The 24,026-nt window shown below is 44.6% G+C and overlaps 1 protein-coding gene across 1 annotated transcript in view; it reads left to right on the forward strand.

The window, feature by feature from the left end:
• The first annotated feature begins 343 nt into the window (after positions 1 to 343).
• Positions 344 to 24,026, forward strand: part of fstl5 (follistatin-like 5) — a 568,620-nt gene continuing 544,937 nt past the window's right edge. The window contains exons 1-2 of the mRNA XM_059645031.1: positions 344 to 797; positions 6,230 to 6,399. The gene's annotated coding sequence lies outside the window, so the exon portion shown is untranslated. The remainder of the gene's footprint in view (positions 798 to 6,229; positions 6,400 to 24,026) is intronic.

Below are 24,026 nucleotides of genomic sequence, written 5' to 3' on the forward strand. Positions count from 1 at the left end.
AGCAGAATATGAGTTGCTGTTCCTGCAACCTTCGGGGTGGCAAGTGGGCGGGAAGAGGTGAGTTTGCAGATAGAGGTGGGGCTTGAGGTGGATGGGCGGATAGGTGGGAGGAAGGACAGTAGGGGGAGGGGAGATTTTGAAGTTTGTGAAGTCCACAACCACAATGTAAATGAGAATATTGTACGGATCCCAATGGTGAAGTCCTGTTTCGGTAGACGAAGGGTAGTTGTGGTAGTTGAGGCAGGATAAGTGAAAACCCTTACGCACTGCTCTCCCTCAGCTTCATGAACATTAAGCGGTGTGAGACATCGGAATATAGGGAAAGGCAAGTATAGTGAAGCCAGACCAGATAACAGAATCAGTGCAGGCGCAGTGCGCGAAATAGCCTCTTCAGTAATAGTTTTAAGATTCTGAAATTAAAATGCACACTGCAATACAGCAAGACGTCCTCCCCTTGACTGAGGACTACTGACCAACAAGATTGCGAAACTGCGCTAATTAGTATAGCAAAAGCTAGGCGTGGACGCTGTGAGCATCCGGGTGAGTGCTCAAGTGAGTGAGGCTTAGAGATGATCGTTCGATGCAGTCTGGTCTAATTTGTTGCAACCTGCAACACAATTCTATACTTCCCGAGCATTCTGCACGTGGATCGGAGAGGTCGTGACAGTTGTGGGGAGTGCGAATGTCCGTAGATGAGAAATGGGACCAGCCAGTGCTGTGGATCGTGTCCCGAGACGCTGTTCGGTGCTGCTCAACATGGAGGCTGACCGCAGCCACTAGAGAACTGAAGTCACCAGGTACCTCCTCTGACTTTCAAGTCAAGATTTCTCAATGTCTAGCTTGTTTAACGCGATTGGTAAAATAGAACGCTGAATGCTAGATTTAGATTTTGTTTTCATATGCACTCAGTTACGGGATACGAGAATGTAGAAAAAAGTGTACAATGTCGTCTCTCACACAGAACGTCTGTACAAAATCTTAGTGACAGAAGTAGAAAAATAGAAAAGGGTAATGAGGTGAGTTGTGGCGCCAATAAGCCATATAACAAGCCAGATTCTGCTTTCGTTGATAATTCACCGTGGCCAGGTGAGAAACGCGCCTCGCCATTCAGAAAAAAGCATAAAAGATACAGCAAGGTGCTCCCAGGCTCAAGATGGACTTAGGCGGACATCTGGAGTGATTTTGCCATAAATCTGGTCATTGCCCACGTTGTTCAGACCCCTATAAGATCTCACCCATGAAGAGCCTTCAAATACCATGAGTTTACAAACAGAAAAAGGAATGTTTTTTTCGACTTTAAAAAAAAATCAGAGCCGAACCTAATAAGGTTCTGAGCAATGTCGGCTATTGAGATGAACGGCAGTGTTGGGATAGATGTCCAGGGTGACCCATCTCATGCCAGTATCATCTCAAGGCATTTCAGGCATTTACCTCATGCAGCATGGTGAGATTCATAAGAGGTAGTCAGAGATAGTGTGAACTGCCGATGCTGGAGAATCCAAGATAAAGTGTGAAGCTGGATGAACACAGCAGGCCAAGCAGCATCTCAGGAGCACAAAAGCTGACGATTTGGGCCTGGGTCTAGGCCTGAAACGTCAGATTTTGTGCTCCCGAGATGCTGCTTGGCCTGCTGTGTTCATCCAGCTTCACACTTTGGGAACTTGCCACTACCTCTTATGAAGATAACAATGAAATTTACTATGGCTTATGAAATGCCTTTTTAACAGCCCAAATTGCAACAGATTGAGGCATTACCAAACTTGCCATATAAATTAGACTAGATTCCCTACAGTGTGGAAACAGGCCCTTCGGCCCAACAAGGACACACAGCCCCTTGGAGCATCCCACCCAGGCCCATCCCCCTATAACCACATACGTCTGAACACTACGGGCAATTTAGCATGGCCACTTCACCTAACCTTTGGACTGTGCGAGGAAACTGGAGCACCTAGAGGAAATCCACACAGACACGGGGAGAATGTGCAAACTCTGCACAGACAGTTACCTGGAATCGAACCTGGGTCCCTGCTATTGTGAGGCTGCAGTGCTAACCACTGAGGCACCGTGCCGCCATTGGGAATATTCAGCACAGAAACCAGAGCAGGTTCTTGGCGGATTGAAATTGCCACTTTCTCCAGATGACCTCCATTTAGACCCCAGGCATTAACATCTCAGGCATGTTCCATGCCCATGGACACAGGCCGCACGCACCTCACATGCATAGTTCATAGAACATTACAGCGCAGTATGGGCCCTTCAGTCCTCAATGTTGTGCTGATCTGTGAAACCAATCTGAAGCCCATCTAACCTAAATTGTTCTGTTATCACCCATTTGTTTATCCAATGACAATTTAAATGCCCTTAAAGTTGGCAAGTCTACTACTGTTTCAGGCAGGGCATTCCACACCCTTATCCTCTCTGAGTAAAGAATCTATCTCTGACATCTGTCCTATATCTATCACCCCTCAATTTAAACCTATGTCCCCTCATGCTAGCCATCACCATCCAAGGAAAACGCCTCTCACTGTCGACCCTATCAAATCCTCTGAGCATCCTGTATGTCTCTATTAGGTCACCTCTTAACCTTCTTCTAACGAACACAGCCTCAGGTCCCTCAGCCTTTCCTCATAAGACCTTCCCTCCATACCAGGCAACATCCTGGTAAATCTCCTGTGCACCCTTTCCAATACTTCCACATCCTTCCTATAATGCAGCGACCAGAACTGTATGCAATACTCCAAGTGTGGCTGCACTGGAGTTTTCTACAGCTGCAACATGACATCATGGCTCCGAAACTCAACCCCTCCACCAATAAAACCTAACATACCATACACCTTCTTAACAACCCTACCAACCTGGTTGGCATCTTTCAGGGATCTCTACATATGGGACACCGAGATCCCTCTGCTTGTCCACACTACCAAGAATCTTTCCATTAGCCCAGTACTCTGTATTTCTGTCATTCCTTCCAGAGTGAATCACCTCACAGTTTTCCGCATTAAACTCCATTTGCCACCTCTCAGCCCAGCTTTGCGCCTTATCTATGCCCCTCTGTAACCTGCAACATTCTTCAGTACTATCTACAACTCCACCGATTTCAGTGTCATCCGCAAATTTACTAATCCATCCTTCTACGCCCTCATCCAGGTCATTTATAAAAATGACCAACAGCAGTGGCCCCAAAACAGATCCTGGACATTGAAATCCAACATGTGCCAGCCTCTATGACCTGTCATAGCACCTGCCAAATCCATTTACAGTATGCCTTTGCACTTCGATGCTGCATTGATGCAGCAAGAACACTGATCAGGGATATGTATGTGCCTCAGACTGAACCAGGCTGCATTTCTGGGCTAGAGATAATGGGAACTGCAGATGCTGAAGAAGCCAAGATAACAAAGTGTGGAGCTGGATGAACACAGCAGGCCAAGCAGCATCTCAGGAGCACAAAAGCTGATGTTTCGGGCCTAGCCCCGTATTTCTGGGCTCTTCACTTTCTGCCTTAGCACTCACTCGGGCTACCTGGATCCTCAACATTGACCCCTCAGCCAAAGACACCGGGCTTGTATTAATACTGTTTTTTGGTGCCATTCTGCCTATGCACAATAGTAGGAAATATGCCACAGTTGTCAACAGATCTCAGTCCAGTGAAGGTGGATAGCCTTTATTCAGGGGATCAAGCACAGCAGGTCAAAGGCAGCCTCTGATATGAATCCAACCCTGCTCAGAGTGGTCAGAGTCGGAATCATCTCCTTATCATTCGAATGGAGCCAAACAACAGGCAACACACAATCATCTTGAGTCTTTCTACCCTATTGTGGATTGTTTTCTTCCTCAAATAAGAGTGGTAGGTATTATCATAGAATCTCTAAAGTGCAGAAAAGAGGTCACTGGGTCCATCAAGCCTGCACAAACCTCCATTTAGCATCCCACTGAAACCAAACCCCTCAACCTGTCCCCGTAACCCTGCAATTACCATGGATGATCCACACAGCCTGCACATCTCCGAACAGTTTAGCATGACCAATCCACCTAACCTGTGTATTGTTGGACTGTGGGAGGAAACCAGAGTACCCGGCAGAAACCCACACAGACATACTCCACAGTCACTCCAGTCTGGCATGAACCTGGGTTCCTGGCACTGAGGCAGCAGTGCCACCATAACACCCAAATTGTGGAAGATTAAAGTGGGTGACAAAGCACTCACTGTCGGTGCAGCTGACGAGGTCTCCTAAGTTAGTGAGTAGGTAGCACAGATGAAGTACAGTTGTAGATTGGGGTGGCCAAAGCCTAGTAGGAAAGATGTTGTAACAATAATGAGATGGAAAAACATCCTTGGTGCGAAATGGATGCTGTGGCAGAGTTGGAGAGAATGTGAAGTATTGGAGAGAAAATGATGTCATTTACACTAGAAGAATGAAGAAAGACACTGAAATTTGCATTCTTTCAGATCACATGGTCAGGTGTTGTGGCCTTCACTGCTGACCGCAGCAGGAAAGGAAGTTCCACCTATGTACCAGCCTGTCCCGTAGGGGTTCAGGAACTGCTTGCAAAGCAGGGTGCTCATTTCCACTTGCTTGCCATGTCCAGGACAAATGTCTAGAACAGGGGAGGACAGCTCCGGACTGACAGACACTGCCGGTCCAGGTGCACATACCATGTTAAGTGTAGTGCTGCTGCCAGTGAACCACTGGTCAATTCCAGGATCTCCAGTGATTGGTGAAGTGCTCTAGGAGTCACAGATGATAAATTGGGGCAGAAATCTGACTCACCACAAGGTTTGAAACACCAATTAATGCAGCAAATTTGGGAGGATACAGGAAGAAAACTCACCTCTCCACTCGAACAAATTAGACACAATTTGCACTCGGCCAGAAAAATGCATAATTCAACTCACAAAGGATGTTATTCTTTAACTCGTGACAAAAACCACTTTGCTTGTTAAAATGGTGTAATATTTTTCAATAAATCATGACAATCCAACATTCATTATCTTAAAATTTGGAAGCAAAGTTACTTCAAAATGTTTCTTCACCAAGTGCAAAATGATTAAATTCCCAGCCACAGCTGGAATTTTTATGGATTGTGGAATGGATAGCAGTCTGTTACTTTAAGAATTTCTCAACTAATTTCTGAAGTTGTATTTAAGGTAACAAATCAATGATAAATGGATGCATCTTTGCACATGATATGAGAAAGCAATTCTGTATAGATTCCTGATTATAGGTTAGAGTAGCAATTTATTGTTACGTGTATTTTTACAACACAAATCCATGAAAAGTTTTAAACATCATCACACCATAGCACTTAAATTAATGACAGAAGCCATAAGAAGGAAAAAAAGTAGAAGTTCCTCACAGTTCAATTAACGATTCTTGGCTTCAGGGTATATTGGAAAACGAGGCCAAAACTAGCATGCAGGACTGGACTGAGACTGTCACTCAGACATGAGACGAGTCTTCGATGCTGGGATTAGACCTCCGTGCTGGGCAGTTGGAAGATCCAGAAGCTACCCCTGAAGCAAGGATGAGACATCCACGCCAAGATATGGTGGCTCATTGGTTAGCACTGCTGCCTCACAGCACCAGGGACCAGGGTTCGATTCCACCCGTGGGTGACTGTCTGTGTGGGGTTTGCACATTCTCCCGATGTCTGCGTGGGTTTCCTCCAGGTGCTCCCACAGCCCTCCCACAGTCCAAAGATGTGGAGGCTAGGTGGATTGGCCTTGCTAAATTGCACATAGCGTTCATGGATATGTAAATTAGGTGGGCTATAGGGGGATGGTCGGTATGGACTTGTTGGGCCGAACAGCCTGTTTCCGCACTGTAGGGATCCTATGATTCCAAGATAAGACCTCTGCACCAGGACCAGACCTTCATGCCACACTGCTGAAATACCCAGAAGCTGGCAAAGACCTGCATGATGGGATGAGATCTCCACACCAGGACAAGAATGCCACTCCAGGCTAAGAATGCCCCTCGTGGACAAGACTGCCACACTGGGTGACCACCTCACCTATACCCCCTATTCCAGGCCATTGAAAGTCAACTCCTAACTGGCCTGAGCCAGGACAAGACCCCTTTCTGCAGAAGTCGTCAAAAGAAGGTTAAAGTAACTCTGGCTGGAAGCCTGTCACCAAGTCCTCCGTTATTTAACATGTATAGTACGTGACACTAAGCCAGTTTCTAGAGTGAACAGAATGCCTGACACTCCTATTTATATCTGCCAGCCAGGATTCCCTAATTGGACCAGGTTGACATCCCGAAATGGGGAAATCATATTCAGTGAGATGCACCTGGCTGACCGTGTTCCAATCACAACAAAGGAAAAGACCTTAATATTTGGAAACAAAAAAAAGAAAAAGAAGTGGATGGAGTAGACGAGCTCCAGGCCCCTGCGGTAAGGTGCCCACAGATTGTGCTGTTACTCTGCTGCCATCTTGAGCAAAAGAAAGTTTTTATTAAAAAATTTCAAAATGTCATGTGAGTTAATGCCTTTAGGATTTTGGTGAGAAATAAGGACCAAATATTGTTCTTTCAGATTGTACTGTTGTGAAGTTTATAATGTCTAATGAAATATTGGAATCCATCTATCTGTTCTCTATTTCAAAATTCAACGTCATTAATTTACTGAAAGTTTTCTGTAGGGAATTGTTTCCAGTAGATACATTTGTAAATGTCAAAGCTGCAAAGCACAGTATCAAAAGTGTTGAACTTGAATGATCATACTACCATGGAAGAATTGTCCTGGTGAATGCGAGGCGATGCATTTTGGAAGATCTAGTTCAAGAACGAACAATACAGTAAATGGAAAAGTCCTGGAGAAAATTGATGTACAGAGAGATCTGGGTGCTCAGGTCCATTGTTCCCTGAAGGTGGCAATGCAGGTCAATAGGGTGGTCAAGAAGGCATACGGCATGCTTTCCTTCATCAGACAGGGTATTGAGTACAGGAGTTGGCAGGTCATGTTACAGTTGTATAAGACTTTGGTTCGGCCACATTTGGAGTACTGTGTACAGTTCTGGTCGTCACATTACCAAAAGGATGTGGATGCTTTGGAGAGGGTGCAGAGGAGGTTCACCAGGATGTTGCTTGGTATGGAGGGTGCTAACTATGAAGAAAGGCTGAGTAGATTAGGATTATTTTCATTAGAAAGATGGAGATTGAGGGGGGACCTGATTGAGGTCTACAAAATCATGAGGGGTATAGACAAAGTGGAAAGCAAGAAGCATTTTCCTAGAGCCGCAGACTCAATTACTAGGGGTCATGAGTTCAAAGTGAGAGGAGGAAAGTTCCTAACGCATAGGGTGGTGGGTGCCTGAAACGCATTGCCAGCGGAGGTGGTAGACGTAGACACGTTAGTGTCTTTTATGATGTATCTGGGCAGGGAGCAAAGGGATACAGACCCTTAGAATGTAGATGATAGGCTTAGACAGAGGATCTTGATCGGCGCAGGCTTGGAGGACCGAAGGGCCTGTTCCTGTGCTGTAATTTTCTTTGTTCTTTGTTCTTTGATTATATCAATTAAGTTCTCCATGAAATATGATCCAAATAAATTTTCCTTGAGAAATTTATATCCCATTTACTTTTCTACAAGTACAATTTCCAATTACATATTGTATTATTTTTCCAGGTTCATTGTTCAGCCTAAAAATGGCCAAATTTTTGAGTTACCCTTTCTAATTTATGCAGCACCATTTTGAAAGGTCATTGTCCAGAAATGTTAACTCCAGACAGAATCTTCCCAGCCTCCGAACAGCATGGCAATGCAAATCCATTGTAAAAGCACGACTGGATTAGAAAATTGAGATTCTGGTTTGAGAAAAACAAGTCAGATATTCCACCCCGGGTTTCAATGTCGAAATGAGAGCCACATTAGTGAATGGCAAGGGACCTATTTGCATACATTAACGTCTCATTATTGCTTATTCTTATCTCATTTATATGCATGTTGCTATTTTTCCAGGCAGACGAGAGGAACGTCACAGGCAGCTGAGTATTGCTTGGTCTCCCTCATAAAGACCGATGTTACAAGACTAGAAAGGGTTAAGAAAAGGTTTACAAGGATGTTGCCAGGGTTGTAGTGTTTGAGCCAGAAGGAGAGGCTGAATAGGCTGTGGCTATTTTCCCTGGAACATCAAGACACTGAGCTTTATAAAATCATGAGGAGCTTGGATAGGGTAAATAGGCAAGGTCTTTTCCCTGGGGTGAGGAAATCCAAAACTGAAGAACATATGTTTAAGTGAGAGGGGAAATATATAAAAAGGACCTAAGAGACAATCTTTTCATGCAGAGAGTGGTCTGTATTTAGAATGAGCAGACATGGGAAGTGGCGGAGGCTGGTATGATAACTTTTAAGAGGTATTTGGATGGGTATATAAATGAAGGGTCTAGAGGGTTATGGGCCAAATACTAGCAAATGGGACTGGAACTATATAGGATATCTGGCCAACATAGATGAGTTAGATGGCAGGATCTGTTTCTGTGCTGTATATCTCCTTGACAATGACTCCGCTCCAGGCCTGCAGCTTGACCAACACTCCTGAACATCTCAGAACATATTCCTCGGGCAGTAACAAATTTTAGCACTTATCCATTTGATAGAGGAGCAAAATTAGGCCATTTGGTCCATTGAATCTGCTCTTCCAATCGAGCATTGTTGATATATTTCTCAATCTGATTCGCCTGCCTTCTCCTCATAACCTTTAACCCCCCCTTCTTAACATAACTTATCTACCTCTGCCTTAAATACACTCAATAACTTAGCCACTGCAACTGTCTGGGGCAATACGCCCCCCCAGGTTCATCACCCTCTGAAGGAAGAAATCCCTCCTCATCTCAGTTCTATAAGAGTTGCTCCTCCATTCTAAGGCTGTGCTGTCGTGTTATAGTCATTCCTATTATTGGAAACAAGCTCTCCACATCCTCTGTATTCAAGCCTTTAAGTATTCTATGGAAGTTGACATTGGTCGTGTACCATACTTCAAAAACCATCGTGACCCATGCCTGATTTACTTGCGAATTCACCAGTTCGGTACTGCAATTTTGAACTCACTGACATCTTTCATTGCTGATAGACTTATTTTCATGCAGGGACTGGCACCGATCTCATTTGACTGAGCAGGGTACTTTTTCAGAAAGGCACCTCAGGACTCTTGACTTTCTTATTTCATACTCATTCACATTGCACCTACTTGGATGCTCACAACATCTCTGTCTTGTCTTGCTTTATGTGCATTGTCACCTCATTTGAAACTTGCAGACAGGTTCGTGGGACACTTGCCTTGCCTTTTAGCAGAGATACAAAACCTGGCAGCTTTTCTTGGTCATTATGATCAATGAAGGGCGTGAATATATTTCTGTACAGCACAAAACTGCGTCAATGCCACACCTACAACATGTGCCAGAAACTTAGATGGCAAACACACAAGGCCTTTTACTGAAATGTTCATGAATGAAATTCTAAGCCCCCACTCAAAGGAGGCTGTTGACCTGAAGGGTGTTCTCCACAATCAGTCAGGCACATTATCTCATATCTGCCCAGAAGCTTGGGTGTGCTCAGTCAGTCAGCTGCTCAGTATCAGGATTCTGTATTGTAGCATTCTGGAGTGTGGGCTACAGTCGGCCCTGAAGGTCCAGCTCAAAAAATATGGTGTTCGGCAGTGCGTAAGTTGGAGTGCTGCATAGTGAGTGGTTAGTCAGCAATCTGGTCATTTATGAATAAGAGATAATGGGAACTGCAGATGCTGGAGAATTCCAAGATAATAAAATGTGAGGCTGGATGAACACAGCAGGCCAAGCAGTATCTCAGGAGCACAAAAGCTGACGTTTCGGGCCTAGACCCTTCATCAGAGAGGATGATGAAGCTCTCTGATGAAGGGTCTAGGCCCGAAACGTCAGCTTTTGTGCTCCTGAGATGCTGCTTGGCCTGCTGTGTTCATCCAGCCACACATTTATTATTTATGAATAAGAGCTGTCTTTCCATGTCGTTCAGAGAGCAGGACAACACTCTGACCTGGATATCTGTTCAATGAGGGTTATCGAAAACTACTACTAGAACATAGAACAGTACAGCACAGAACAGGCCCTTCAGCCCACGATGTTGTGCCGACCATTGATCCTTATGTATGCACCCTCAAATTTCTGTGACCATATGCGTGTCCAGCAGTCTCTTAAATGTCCCCAATGATCTTGCTTCCACAACTGCTGCTGGCAACGCATTCCATGCTCTCACAACTCTGTGTAAAGAACCCGCCTCTGACATCCCCTCTATACTTCCCTCCAACCAGCTTAAAACTATGACCCCTCGTGTTAGCCATTTCTGCCCTGGGAAATAGTCTCTGGCTATCAACTCTATCTATGCCTCTCATTATCTTGTATACCTCAATTAGGTCCCCTCTCCTCCTCCTTTTCTCCAATGAAAAGAGTCCGAGCTCAGTCAACCTCTTTTCATAAGATAAGCCCTCCAGTCCAAGCAGCATCCAGGTAAACTCCTCTGAACCCTCTCCAAAGCATCCACATCTTTCCTATAATAGGGCGACCAGAACTGGACACAGTATTCCAAGTGCGGTCTAACCAAAGTTTTATAGAGCTGCAACAAGATCTCACGACTCTTAAACTCAATCCCCCTGTTAATGAAAGCCAAAACACCATATGCTTTCTTAACAACCCTGTCCACTTGGGTGGCCATTTTAAGGGATCTATGTATCTGCACACCAAGATCCCTCTGTTCCTCCACACTGCCAAGAATCCTATCCTTAATCCTGTACTCAGCTTTCAAAGTCGACCTTCCAAAATGCATCACCTCGCATTTATCCAGGTTGAACTCCATCTGCCACCTCTCAGCCCATCTCTGCATCCTGTTAATGTCCCGCTGCAGCCTACAACAGCCTTCTATACTGTCAACGACACCCCCAACCTTCGTGTCATCTGCAAACTTGCTGACCCATCCTTCAATCCCCTCATCCAAGTCATTAAGCAAAGCCAATCCACCATGCATATCTTTGCTTTCTGGGAGGAATCCTGGAGGAACTCCATGCAGACATGGGGAGAATGTGCAAACCTTACACAGACAGTTGCCTGAGGGTGGAATTGAACCCAGGTGTCTGGCACTGTGAGGCAGCGGTGCTAACTACTGAGCCACCATGCCATTTATTTTCGGCAGAAAATAACATGTAAGATAGAACAGGAGAGCACAGTACAGGCCCTTCAGCCCACAATGTTGTACTGACCTATTATCATACTCTACGATCAAACTGCCCTGCATGCCCTACATTTGATTATCATCCATGTGCCTTTCCCAGAGTCACTTAAATGTCTCTAATGTATCGGAGTCTACTACCATAGCCGGCAGCACGTTCCACGCACCCATCACTCTTTGTGTAAAGAATACTTCTGACATCTCCCCTCTACCTTCCTCCTATTACCTTAATTATAATCCAATAATTATTAACCATAATTATGCCCCCTTGTAATAGTCATTTCCACCCTGGGAAAAAGTCTCTAACTATCCATTCTATCAATGCCTCTCATTATCTTGTACACCTCTATCAAGTCACCTCTCATCCTTCTTTGTTTCAATGAAAAAAGCCTTCCTTCATAAGACTTGCCCTCCAGTCCAGGCAGCATTCTGGTAAATCTTCTCTCCATCTTCTCTTAAGTTTCCACATCCTTCCTGTAATGAAGTGACCAGATCTGAACACAATATCCCATGTATAGCCTAACCAGAGTTTTATCAGTTTGCAACATAACCTCACGGATCTTAAACTCAATTCCCCTGCCAATGATAGCCGACACACCAATTGCCTTCTTTACAACCCTGTCAACTTGGGTAGCAACTTTGAGGGAGCTATGGACGTGGACGCCAAGATCTCTCTATTCCTCCACACTGCCATAACTAAGCTGAAGGCCTGGGGTTCTTCTAGATGGAAAAACTGAGCTTGCAATTTTCAGTGTGAAACATTACTTGTTTTGCCTTCCACACTCATCAAAATCACAAGTATGCATTGAAAATGAGAAATAACTCTCACAGTGCCAGGAGTGAGTGAAGTGTGTTTTTCTTTCCGAAGGATAGAATCTACTTGTTAGCAACGTGCAGCCCTTAATTGGACAAATACATTAATAGGCACATACGAAATACTGGTTGATCAAAGAAATCTGCAAAAGAGCCACATGCAGTGCTTATTTATGTCGAAAACAAATCCTGGCCACATGCCATCTTGCCCATGTCATTGGTCATTCTCGATTAATCAAAGCTCTGTGATCAGTAATCAGAGATGGCCTTGGAAATGTCAATCGCAGGCCACAGTTCACAGAGTGCACAAGAGCATGCACAAAGTCCTGTGGCATGGTTGCCTTCTTTGGAAGGGGCATTGTGTATAAGGATGGGAAACTTATGCCGCAGCTTTACAGAACTTTAGTTAAATCACATTTGGAATATTGCATACGGTTCTGATCATCACAGTACCAGAAGGATGTGGATGTTTTGGAGAGGATACAGAAAAGATTTACCAGAATGTTGCATGGTATGGGGGATTTTAATTATGAAGAAAAGTTGTATAGATTCGATTTTCTTTCACTGGTTTGCAGGATGTTGAGGGTGGCCTAACAAACTTTATAACATTGTGAATGGCATGGATAGAGTGAAGAGTATGAGGCTTTTCCCCAGGTTAGAGGGGTCAGTTACTAGGGGACACAGGTACAAGGTGTGGAGGTGGGCAAGTTTAAAAGAGATGTGCAAGGCAAATTTTTCTCACAAAGTAGGGTGAGAGCCTGAAACACACTGCCACAAGGAGGTGAAGCACCTGGTTGAAAATGCCCAGCAGCCATGATTAAATGGCGGAGTGGACTCGATGGGCCGAATGGCCTTACGTCCACTCCTATGTCTTATGGTCTTAATTCATGAATAGGAAGGGAGTAGAGGGATACAGATCCTGTCAGTGAAGTCAGTTTTAGTATGGAAGTGTAAATATGTCAGTGCAGGCTTGGAGGGCTGAAGACCCTGTTCCTGTGCTGTATTGTTCTTTTTTGTTTGTTGTTCTTTCTTTCTTTGTTTTTCTGTGTACTCTTATATGCAGTGCTGCTTTTCTTTTAAAAGATGTGAGCATGGGGGTAGGAGGAAAAAGTTTCAATAATCTTACCTCACTTACAATCTCCTATGGTACTTGTGCCACATGGCTTCTGGTAAATACGTTAGAATAGGATCTACATGTCAAAGGTACCTAAACAAGCATTCTATGGCTCTTCTTTTTGGAGTCTTCCATGACTCATTCTATCAAGGACTATACTGAAGAACCATTTGTCTTTGATGTGACATCTATCTGCTCACATTACTAAGAACCTGCTCTGTTTCTCATATTCCCTGCACAAGTTCCTTGGAACCATAACCAATGCATTTAGCAACAACTGGGACTTTTTGTCACTATGGCTATGGCATTATAAAGACCTAGACAAACTGACAATGAACAAATGTCCTAGAGAGCCCCTGACTGCTGGAGGAGAACTTGTGAGATGAAGAAGAGGTGGCTATCCTTTCTGGGTGGCCTTCAGGGTATCAGCAGCATTCTTTTGCTGTGAATCACTGCTTCAAAGAATCCACAACAGACTTGTATGGAGTCACTCAATACCATTAGCTCTGATACAATTTTAACCTCACTGTGAAGCCTCTTCCAGGGATGCCTAACCTGAAGAAGTTACCCTCCTCCCTCTGGACAAACCTCTGTCTCCTCTCCACCTATCTTCTCCTCTATCCATCTTCGATTCACCTCCCCCTTTCTCCCTATTTATTTCAGAACCGTCTCCCCCTCCCCCTTTTCTGATGAAGGGTCCAGGCCCAAAACGTCAGCTTTTGTGCTCCTAAGATGCTGCTTGGCCTGCTGTGTTCATCCAGCTCTAAACCTTGTTATCTCAGATTCTCCAGCATCTGCAGTTCCTACTATCACTAAAGTAGTAGTGTTGGGTAAGCTAATGGCACTCAAGGTAGACAGGTCTCCTGGCCCTGATGGAATGCATCCCAGGATATTGAGGATGGCAGGGGAAATGGCAAGTCTGCTTGTGGCAATTTGCCAAAATTCACCAGACACTAGGGCAATCTGGATAGAAATTGTCCCATTGAGCAGACATGGCATGGATTCGTGAAAGGCTGGTCACGTTTAACTAATTTACTGGAATCCTTTGAGTTTATAACAAGCATGATGAAAAATGGGAACCAGTGGATGTGGTATATCCGGATTGAATGTCTCATTTAATGTGAGACATTAAAAGACCAAGTGTTAACTATCATGGGTCCTAATGGAGGGGATCCAGTAGAGGCACTGATAAAGTGCTAACAAAGGAAAGGTGAACACCCCAGCATGTTGTGGCATGCCTTTGGGTGGTGTTCTAGGGGGTACATGGCTTGTCCTTAGATAGGAATGATTTGCAGCCAGTGGTTAGAAACTGATGGCTAAGAATGCTGGTGTTGCATGGCACTGAGGAGTGAAGGAGGGCATTAGAGAAGTTTGATACCACTGATGACATGCACATAGTGGCCAGGGTACTTAGGAAGATGGCTGCAACATGGGAAAAAGAAACAAGACCTCTGGGATAAGGATGTTAAAGGATCAGGCGATAATCTTGAGAAATAAAGGGGAGAAACACCTATTCAGAGGGTACCCTTCCAGCCTATGTGGCAGTGGGAAGAGGTAGAGGAACCATCTTGGTAACAGGAAAGATTCAAAGCTGGGTGCCCAAGTGTTATAACTATGGCCAGTTATGACTATTTTTCCCTGGTTTTCAGTGGCACCAGCACAAGCCAGAGTGCCGACATGAAGATTAGGTTTTTTTTTGGGTATGAAAACTCACCTCGTGCAGCAGCGATCCTCTTGTTTTCAGCGGCAGCAGTGTGAGTCAGAGTGCAAACGGGAAGGAAAGGTCTTTTTTTTGGGTATAAAAAACTCACTTCGTGCAGCCAGAGTGCCGACGGGAAGGAAAGGTCGTATTTTTGGGGGTATAAAAACTCACCTCGTTCAGCAGGAGGTAATATATTTGGGCAGTTGCTTTACCTGAAACACTACTTAGTTAGTGTCTCTCACCCATCCTCCTCCTGTAACCAAAAAAAAGGATCTGAGCGCTGATTTGGTAGGATTACTGTTTTTGTTTTCTTTTTCAATCGTCTGTGTGTGAATTTAGAACAGAAGAATGGGTGCCAGGGCATTTGCATGCCCCTCCTGTAGAATGTGGAAGGTAAGGGTCACTACTAGTGGCCCCACTGACTTCATCTGCGGGAAGTGCACCCAACTCCAGCCCCTCGGAAACCGCATTGGGGAACTGGAGCTGGAGCTGGATGAACTTTGGAGCATTTGGGAGGCTGAAGGGGTAATTGAGAGGAGTTACAGGGAGGTAGTCACACCTCCGGTACGGGAAAACGGTAGATGGGTTACAGTCAGGGACAGAAAGGGAACAGGCCAGGCAGTGCAGGGATCCACTGTGGCCATTCCCCTCAATAACAAGTATATCGTTTTGGATACTGTTGGGGGGGATGACTTAGCAAGGGTAAGCCATGGGGTACAGGTCTCTGGCGCAGAGTCTGCCCCTGTTGCTCAGAAGGGAAGGGGAGAGAGGAGGAGAGCATTAGTCATTGGGGACCCCATAGTTAGGGGGACAGATAGGAGATTCTGTGGGAACGAGAGAGACTCAGGATTGGTGTGTTGCCTCCCAGGTGCCAGGGTCCGTGACATCTCGGATCATGTTTTCGGGATCCTCAAGGAGATGGGGGAGCATCCCCAAGTCGTGGTCCACGTAGGCACCAACAACATGGTTAGGAAAAGGGATGGGGATGTGAGGCAGAAATTCAGGGATCTAGGGTGGAAGCTTAGAGCTAGAACAAACAGAGGTGTTATCTCTGGTTTATTACCCGTGCCACATGCTAGCGAGGTGAGTAATAGGGAGCAAGAACAGTTGAACACGTGGCTGCAGGGTGATGCAGGAGGGAGGGATTCAGATACCTGGATAATTGAGGCTCATTCTGGGGTAGGTGGGACTTCTACAAAAGGGATGGTCTACACCTGAACCAGAGAGGTACCAATATCCTGGTAGGGAAATTTGCTATTGCTTTTCAGGAGGGTTTAAACTAATTCAGCAGGGGGATGGGAACCTGAATTGAAACTCTAGTGTCTAGGAGGTTGAAAGTAGTGAAGTCATAAATAAGGTTTCAAGGTCACTGGAGTGTACTGGCAGGTAGGAAGGTGGTTTGAAGTGTGTCTACTTCAATGCCAGGAGCATCTGGAATAAGGTGGGTGAACTTGCAGCATGGATTAGTACCTGGGACTTGGATGTTGTGGCCATCTCAGAGACATGGATAGAGCAAGGACAGGAATGGTTGTTGCAGGTTCCAGGGTTTAGATGTTTCAGTAAGATCAGGGAAGGTGGTAAAAGAGGGGGAGGTGTGGCATTATTAGTCAAGGACAGTATTACAGTGACAGAAAGGACATTTGATGAGGATTCGTCTACAGAGGTAGTATGGTCTGAGGTTAGAAACAGGAAAGGAGAGGTCACCCTGTTGGGCGTTTTCTATAGGCCTCCGAGAAGTTCCAGAGATGGAGAGGAAAGGATTACCAAGATGATTCTGGATAGGAACAATGGTAACAGGGCAGTTGTTATAGGGGCTTTAACTTTCTAAATATTGACTGGAAACGCTATAGGTCGAGCACGTTAAATGGGTCAGTTTTTGTCCAATGTGTGCAGGACAGTTTCCTGACACAGTATATGGATAGGCCAACAAGAGGTGAGGCCACTTTAGATTTGGTTCTGGGTAATGAACCAGGCCAGGTGTTACAGTTTGGAGGTAGGTGTGCACTTTGGTGATGGTGACCACAGTTTGGTTATGTTTACTTTAGCAATGGAAAGGGATAGGTAAATACCGCAGAGCAAGAGTTATAGCTGGAGGGACGGCAATTGTGAGGCGATTAGGATGCATAGGATGGAGAAGGAAACTGCAGTTTTGGGCACAATTGAAATGTGGAGCTTGTTCAAGGAACAGCTAATGCGTGTCCTTGATAAGCATTTACCTTTCAGGCAGGGAGGAAGTGGTCAAGTGAGGGAACCATGGTTTACGAGAAAAGTTGAATCTCTTGTCAAGAGGAAGAGGGAGGCTTATGTAAAGATGAGGCGTGAAGTCTCAGTTAGGGCACTTGAGAATTACAAGTTAGCCAGGAAGGACCTAAAGAGAGAGCTAAGAAGAGCCAGGAGGGAACATGAGAAGTTGTTGGCAGATAGGATCAGGGTAAACCCTGAGGCTTTCTGTAGGTATTTAAGGAATAAAAGAATGACGAGAGTAAGATTAGGGCCAATCAAGGATAGTAGTGGGAAGTTGTGTGTGGAGTCAGAGGAGATAGGGGAAGCACTAAATGAATATTTTTAGTCAGTTTTCACGCAGGAAAAAGACAATGTTGTCGATGACAATACTGAGATAGAGGCTATTAGACTAGATGGGATTGAGGTTCACAAGGAGGAGGTGTTAGCAATTCTGGAAGGTGTTAAAATAGATAAGCCCTCTGGGCCGGATGGGATGTATCCGAGGATTCTCTGGGAAGCGAGGGTGGAGATTGCAGAGGCTTTGGCTTTGATCTTTTTGTCATCATTATGTCCAGGGATAGTGCCAGAAGACTGGAGGATAGCAAATATTGTTGTTCAAGAAGGCGAGGAGGGACAATCCTGGTAATTATAGACCAGTGAGCCTTACGTCAGTTGTGGATAAAGTGTTGGAAAGGATTATAAGAGATAGGATTTATAATCATCTAGAAAGGAATAATTTGATTAGGGATAGTCAAAATAGTTTTGTGAAGGGCAGGTCGTGCCTCACAAACCTTATTGAGTTCTTTGAGAAGGTGACCAAACAGGTGTATATGGATTTTAGTAAAGCGTTTGATAAGGATCCCCACGGTAGGCTATTGCATAAAATACGGAGTCATTGGCATTGAGGGTGATTTAGCAGTTTGGATCAAAAATTGGTTGGTTGGAAGAAGACAGATGGTGGTGGTTGATGGGAAATGCTCATCCTGGAGTTCAGCTACTAGTGGTGTACCGCAAGGATCTGTTTTGGGGCCACTGCTATTTGTCATTTTTATAAATGACCTGGATGAGGGCGTGGAAGGATGGGTTAGTAAATTTGCAGATGACACTAAAGTCGGTGGAGTTGTGGATTGTGCGGAAGGATGTTGCAGGTTACAGAGGGGCATAGATAAGCTGCAGAGATGGGCTGAAAGGTGGCAAATGGAGTTTAATGCGGAATAGTGTGAGGTGATTTACTTTGGAAGGAGTAACAGGAATACAGAGTACTGGTCTAATGGTAAGATTCTTGGTAGTGTGGATGAGCAGAGAGATCTTGGTGTCCATGTACATAGATCCCTGAAAGTTGCCACCCAGATTGATAGGGTTACTAAGAAGGCGTATGGTGTGTAGGTTTTAGTGGTAGAGGGATTGAGTTTTGGTGCCATGAGGTCATGTTGCAGCTGTACAAAACTCTGGTGCAGCCACACTTGGAATATTACCTACAGTTCTGGTCGCCACATTACAGGAAGGATGTGGAAGTATTGGAAAGGGTGCATAGGAGATTTACCAGGATGTTGCCTGGTATGGAGAGAAGGTCTTATGAGGAAAAGCTGAGGGACTAGAGGCTGTTTCTCATTAGAGAGAAGAAGGTTAAGAGGTGACTTAATGACATACAGGATGCTCAGAGGATTAGATAAGGTGGGCAGTGAGAGGCTTTTTCCTCGGATGGTGATGGCTAGCACGAGGGGACATAGGTTTAATTTGAGGGGTGATAGATATAGGACAGATGCCAGAGGTAGGTTCTTTACTCAGAGAGTAGTAAGCGCGTGAATGCACTGCTTGCAACAGTAGTAGACATGCCAAGTTTAAGGGCATTTAAATAGTCATTGGATAAACACATAGATAACAATGGAATAGTGTAGGTTAGATGGGCTACAGTTTGGTTTCGCATTTTGGCACTACATCAAGGGCTGACGGGCCTGTACTGTACCGTAGTGTTCTGTGCTCTATGTTCTATGAACCTGAGATGCGAGAATGCAGGTTAGAGAGGAAGTCAGAGCCTTTGTGGGAAAATATTAACATATTAATAAAATAATTTGATCATGTTGTGCATCATCTCATTGTCTTTTTTAACATATTTATAAAATAATTTGTAAGGTTGCAAGAATTGACTCATCTCCTCTCTGTATAAGTCAGAGCCTACGCATTGAAGGGCTGAACAGGCTTAACCCTCAGTACAATGTGATGGAGATATTATCAACTTCGGGGATGTACCCCAAACTTCAATGGTCACATATCCCTCCATTATAGGTATGTGATGCGCGGTGGGATAAAACAGGGATACCCCTAGTGAATGGTAAGGGTAGATGCTGTCCTGTTACATTCCTTTGGGAACTGGGTGATCCTGAACCACCGCCCATAGTACAATGTCGCAAATTGGAAAATTCAATGTAAAATCATTTTAAGTGGATTCACAGGACATTGACAAGTGGGACATGTCAACATACCATTGGAGGGAAGTGTGGGAGACAGTGTTAGAGCATTCAGTAGTCTTTATCAAACTACCTAGAGAACAAGAACATATGTTAAAGAGTGACTATATGGCCAAAAGGGGACTCTGTTTTGATGCTGTTCATTGCTGTAGGTGTGAGGAGTGAAAACTGCACACTTGTCCTGGTGGGGGAATATCATGACAGGATATGCACGGTTGGCAAAATGTGGATAAAGCCAATGGAGATGAGTGATGATCATGTTGTGCAACATTGTACAGCAGTCAGCAGTATTTGCCAGACATGAACATGACTTTGGGAAAATGGCTGGGAGTCCACGTATACGGGGTCCAGACCCCAAACTACAAAAGCAGTATGGTTTTCCAAAACAGGCAGTAAAGAGGTAGGGAAAGTGGTACAGAGTCTGCTGCTGCAAGGGATACAAAGACTGGTGGCTTCCACTAACCACTCTCACATTTGGCCGGTGAGGAAACCAGGTGGTAGCTTATAATTAACAACAGACTACTGAGCATAGAACAAAGCCACCCTGTTAACAGCCCCCACTGAAGCAACTATCCCAGAGACAGTTGTTAAGCAAAATGAGGATGCGCAGTTGTTCACAGTATTGGACATAAGTAACGAGCTTTGGTCAATCCCACTGGAGAGAGAGAATGCCAATATAAATTTGCAGTCACTTCCCAAGGCCAGCAATATACATGGAAAGCCCTGCCATGAGGATTTCATAATTCCCTGTCCATATTTCATCAGCAACTAAGTGAAGGGTTAAAAGGGTTTTCAAAACCTGAATGTTTGGTGCAGCGGGTAGATGACTTACTCCTACAAACCAAAACTTAAGAGAAACAGAATGAGCAAGCAAACTACTGCAGTTGCATGAATTGGGTCTGAAAGTATACCCTAAGAAAGCACAGATAATTGAATTGAAAGTGACTTACTTGGGAATGATTCTGTTACTGGGAAAAGAAGAGAGGCAGTTGACAGACTCCCTGTTCCACAAGATGTCGAACGGTTGAGATCCTTTTTCGGCTTAGTGGGTATTGCAGGGATCATATTGGTGGATTCACTTCAAAAGCAGCCTATTGATGGAGTTGTTAAAAAAGAATGCAGCCTAGGAGTGGAAACCAGAACACACAGGCTGTTGCAGCTATGAAGCAAGCACTAGCTACTATACCCACTCTGGAAACCCCAAATCCAAATCAACCATTTTCATTGGAGGTAGCCACCACAGACACCACACTCTCAGTTCTGTTACAAGAGAAACACAGGAAATTAAGACCATTAGTGTACGCTGCATGCATACTCCCACTGGTAGGCAGGGATACACCGTTTGAGGAAAATATCTACCAGCCATTTTTTGGGCAGTGCAGCATTTTACCTACAGAACAGGGCTGAAACCACTTACATTATTAACAGAACATACCCCTCTATAGCTGCTATTGGACATAAGGATTAAAGATGGTTCAGTTAGCCAAAATAGAATCACTGGATGGACACTGTTACAGGGAAGGGATGTAAAAGGGGTAAAAGCCACCACTATGCTAGCAGACAACTTTGTATACCAGGGATAAAAACATGAATGTCAATTGCTGATAGCAAATGGTCTCAAAGCCCACTTGTATCAAAACAAATGGCAGGGGGTAAGATGGGATCCGAAAGCAGGGAAGCAGAGGAAAAAGGAAAGGAAGAACCCCACTTAAAAGTTTTTGTGGATGGTTCCTCATCAGTACAGGATGGGGAAGAAAAAGAAGTGCAGGATATACATAGAGGATGAAAATGGATAGAAACGATATCATGTGGCTCTAAAATTACCCAGACCCATGAGTGCACAGGCAGCAGAGTTAGCAGCATATGCAGTCAGCAACCCAGAACTTTCCACCCAGATCAGTTATATACTCCGATAGCAAAGTGTATCTGTCATACCCTCATGGAATATTTTTCCCAACGGAAGGTAAGAGGATTTGTCTCACTGGATGGAAAGCCCCTTCCATCGGCTCCACTTTCAACACATCTTTGAAGAAGCACAAGGGAAATGATATGGGGCCAAGACGGTAAAAGCTCATTCAGAACCTTCTCCAAAGGGGAACAGGAAAGCTGATGAGTTAACCAAACAAGGCACTATAAAAGGGCAGGAATGGCAACCACCAATTGAAGAAATCGGGGTCCACAAGGAGAAACCACAGTATGTGGCTCAGTGGTTAACACTGCTGCCTCACAGCGCCAGAGACCCGGATTTGATTCCATCCTTGGATGACAGTCTGAAGGAGTTTGCGTATTGTCCCCATGTCTGCGTGGGTTTCCTCCCACAGTCCAAAAGTGTGCAGGCTAGGTGGATCAGCCATGCTAAATTGTCTGTAGTGTTCAAAGATTAGATTAGATTCCCTACAGTATGGAAACAGGCCCTTTGGCCCAACAAGTCCACACTGCCCCTTGAAGCATTCCCCATAACCCACACACCCTGAACACTATGGGCAATTTAGCATGGCCAATCCACCTAGCCTGCTCATCTTCGGACTGTGGGAGAAAACCCATGCAGACACAAGGAGAATGTACAAACTGCACACAGACAGTCGCCTGAGGCTGAAATCAAATCTGGATCCCTGGCGCTGTGAGGCTATAGTGCTAACCACTGAGCCACCGTGCTGCCCTAAATGGTTCGCATGGTTCTGGGTAACTTTAGAGCCACACGATATTATTTCTGTCTGTTTTCATCCTCTATGTATATCCTGCATTTCTTTTTCTTCCCCACTGTTGAGGGATGCATCTGGGTGGGATGCTCTGACAGTCAATATGGACTTTTTGGGCTGCCGGGCCTGTTATCCACCATGTAGGATTCTAAGAAAATAAGTCAAGGTAATGGATTTGGCAGACGAGCCAAAGAAAGACAAAAAATTGAAAAGAATAGAAGAAGCAGTATCAGACACATATAAAGCACACAAAAGGATCTGTGTTCAGGACAGTATTTTTATATGAAGGAAATTTTGTGGTGCCAGACGGGGGAACAAAATCAAATAATTCACTGGTACTAACTGTGGCTGTCTTGTTTCTCTCTTACTAATTTTAACTGATTGGTGTGATACCGGCTATTCTTAACTGGAACTGTTAATACCTTGTAAACCGATGGGCTAGCTCTATCTTTTATCTCATTGGGACTGACAAACTTTAGGCTCAAGAATAAGGTGGACTGGTGATCCAACTCTTATTGGGCAGGCTTTTGCATCGAAATAAGCTTTGCATTGGTGTTTTTCCTTCCCCTGTTTGTGAGCTGCTATGTAATTTGCCTCCTTTATTCTTTCCACCAACTGCTGGTACCCATTTATCTGCTTTAATATTGTCTATCACGGGCTCAGACAAGCCCAAATTTACCAACCCCTCTGTTCCTCTCATGTCCCTTTCTGTCATGAGCTTATAAGGGGTGTAGCCTGTGGATGACGCAAAGGTGTTCCTAATTATCATCAGCAAATAAGGCACAACTTTCCGTGTTGTCTTGTGCTGCTGCACCATTTTGGCTGTCATGTTTTTCAGTGTCCGATTCATCTTTTCCACAATTCCACTAGACTGTGATCTATAAGGTATGTGGAATCTCTGTCTGATCCCGAAAATGGTCATCACATCTTGCATTACTTGGGACATAAAATGTGTTCCCTGGTCCAAATCTATGCTCTGGGGTATACCCTTGTTAAGAGCAGCAGCTATCCTGATTGAGTATTAATCTGTGACTACTTGGGTAGGGTTAGAAGACTCTAATGGGTGTGTAAATAGGATCTAATTTAGTTTGTGGGAAAATCTCTGGTGTCTTTTTTAACATATTAATAAAATAATTTGTAAGGGTACAAGAATTGACTCATGTCCGCTCTGTATAAGCCAATAGACAGAGTCCGTGTTCTCTTAGGCGCCAACAAGGTCAATTACAAGGGGGCGTAATTTTAAAATGAAAGGCAGGATGTTTAAAGGGAATTTGAGGAAAAACATTTTCACCCAGAGGGTGGTGGAGGTCGGGTTTGCACTGCCTCAGAGGGTTGTTGAGGCAGGAAACGTCATGACCCTTAAATGGGACTTGGATAAGCACATGACGTATAATTACATTCAAGGCTATGGGCCTAGTGTGGAAAAGTGGGACTAGTATAGGTGGTAAGATATGTTTGTTGATACGGAATCATTGGGCTAAAGGACCTCTTGTGCATTCTGTGATTCTACGGTCAGTAGTTTATCCAGTCTGAAAATAGTGTAATCCCTTCACAAAACCTGAGACTGAATTTCACCATCTGGATGCAATGTGAACACTCTCTAGTCAGGCAAAGAAGCAAGATCTCCAATTCAGGGACTTCTGAACTTATTCCCATTCTTTGGGATGGCATGGTGATTAGTACTGCTGTCTCACAACACCACGGATCAGGTTCAGTTCCAGCCCTGGATGATAATCTGTGTGGAGTTTGCATGTTCTCCCTGCGTCAGCATGGGTTTCCTCCAGGTGCTGCAGTTGCCTCCCACAGTC

Source organism: Stegostoma tigrinum, chromosome 1 (assembly GCF_030684315.1).
Source record: "Stegostoma tigrinum isolate sSteTig4 chromosome 1, sSteTig4.hap1, whole genome shotgun sequence".
Lineage (NCBI taxonomy): Eukaryota > Metazoa > Chordata > Chondrichthyes > Orectolobiformes > Stegostomatidae > Stegostoma > Stegostoma tigrinum.